Consider the following 2,382-nt stretch of genomic DNA (forward strand, 5'->3'; position numbering starts at 1 on the left):
ATTTTGAATGAAATGAGGACTAGCAGCCGCGTTGCATGTGAGAATGTTTAAAGTGTTCATATGTAGGAAAAACCTGAGATATCCGTCCGTTTTCGTCATTTGTTTTGGAATCGACTTAAAGCCAGATCGTCAAATTGGCCGCTCTCCTCTCTGAAACGGTTGTACTTATCGTCTGCAAAGCTATGTCGCGTGATTCGGTATGCGGAGACACTAAAAGCACCATAGTAGAACACAGATTAAGCTTCTAAGATGATGTAATAACCAGTAAGAAGTATTACAGTTCAAGTTTTATGTATCGATTATTGACTTTTTACCCTTCTTTGGTGCCTTGGACATGAGCTAGGAACTTAAGATTTTGCATTAAAGGAGGACTAGCAGCCGCGTTGCAAGGGAGAATGTGAAAAGTGTTCATATGTTGGAAAAACCTGAGAAATCCGTCCGTTTTCGTCATTTGTTATCGAATCGACTTAAAGCCAGATCGTCACATTGGCCGCTCTTCTGTCTGAAACGGTTACATTTTTCGTCTGCAAAGATATGTCGCGTACTGCGGTATGCCGAGACACTAAAAGCACCATAGTAGAACACAAATCAAGCTTCTAAGTTGATGTAATAGCCAGTAAGAAGTAGTACAATTCAAGTTTCATGTATCGATTATTGACTTTTTACCCTTCTTTGGTGCCTAGGACATGAGCTAGGAACATTAGATTCTGCATGAAAGGAGGACTTGAAGCCGCGTTGCATGGGATAATGTAAAAAGTGTTCATTTGTAGTAAAAACCTGAGAAATCCGTCCGTTTTCGTCATTTGTTATCGAATCGACTGAAAGCATCATCGTCACTTTGGCCGCACTTCTGTCCGAAACGGCTACATTTATCTTCTGCAAAGCTATGTCGCGTGCTGCGGTATGCGAAGACACTAAACGCACCATAGTAGAACACAAATGAAGCTTCTAAGTTGATGTAATAGCCAGTAAGAAGTAGTACAATTCAAGTTTTAGGTATCGATTATTGACTATTTACCCTTCTTTGGTGCCTTGGACATGAGCTAGGAACATAAGATTCTGCATGAAAGGAGGACTAGCAGCCGCGTTGCATGGGAGAATGTTTAAAGTGTTCATATGTTGGAAAAACCTGAGAAATCCGTCCGTTTTCGTCATTTGTTATCGAATCGACTTAAAGCCAGATCGTAACGTTGGCCGCTCTTCTGTATGAAACGGTTACATTTATCGTCTGTAAAGCTATGTCGCGTGCTGCGGTATGCGGAGACACAAAAAGCACCATAGTAGAACACAGGTGAAGCTTCTAAGTTGATGTAATAACCTGTAAGAAGTAGTACAATTCAAGTTTTAGGTATCGATTATTGACTTTTTGCCCTTCTTTGGTGCCTTGGACATGAGCTAGGAACTTAAGATTTTGCATTAAAGGAGGACTAGCAGCCGCGTTGCAAGGGAGAATGTGAAAAGTGTTCATATGTTGGAAAAACCTGAGAAATCCGTCCGTTTTCGTCATTTGTTATCGAATCGACTTAAAGCCAGATCGTCACATTGGCCGCTCTTCTGTCTGAAACGGTTACATTTTTCGTCTGCAAAGACATGTCGCGTACTGCGGTATGCCGAGACACTAAAAGCACCATAGTAGAACACAAATGAAGCTTCTAAGTTGATGTAATAGCCAGTAAGAAGTAGTACAATTCAAGTTTCATGTATCGATTATTGACTTTTTACCCTTCTTTGGTGCCTAGGACATGAGCTAGGAACATTAGATTCTGCATGAAAGGAGGACTTGAAGCCGCGTTGCACGGGATAATGTAAAAAGTGTTCATTTGTAGTAAAAACCTGAGAAATCCGTCCGTTTTCGTCATTTGTTATCGAATCGACTTAAAGCCAGATCGTCAAATTGGCCGCTCTTCTCTCTGAAATGGTTGTACTTATCGTCTGCAAAGCTGTGTCGCGTGCTGCGGTGTGCGGAGACACTAAAAGCACCATAGTAGAACACAGATTAAGCTTCTAAGTTGATGTAATAACCAGTAAGAAGTATTAAAGTTCAAGGTTTTTATATCGATTATTGACTTTTTACCCTTCTTTGGTGCCTTGGACATGAGCTAGGAACTTAAGATTTTGCATTAAAGGAGAACTAGCAGCCGCGTTGCAAGGGAGAATGTGAAAAGTGTTCATATGTAGTAAAAACCTGAGAAATCAGTCCGTTTTCGTCATTTGTTATCGAATCGACTTAAAGCCATATCGTCACATTGGCCGCTCTTCTGTCTGAAACGGTTAAATTTTTCGTCTGCTAAGATATTTTGTGCTGCGGTATGCGGAGACACTAAAAGCACCATAGTAGAACACAGATGAAGCTCCTAAGTCGATGTAATAGCCAGTAAGAAG

This window comes from Schistocerca gregaria, unplaced genomic scaffold (assembly GCF_023897955.1).
Source record: "Schistocerca gregaria isolate iqSchGreg1 unplaced genomic scaffold, iqSchGreg1.2 ptg000467l, whole genome shotgun sequence".
Lineage (NCBI taxonomy): Eukaryota > Metazoa > Arthropoda > Insecta > Orthoptera > Acrididae > Schistocerca > Schistocerca gregaria.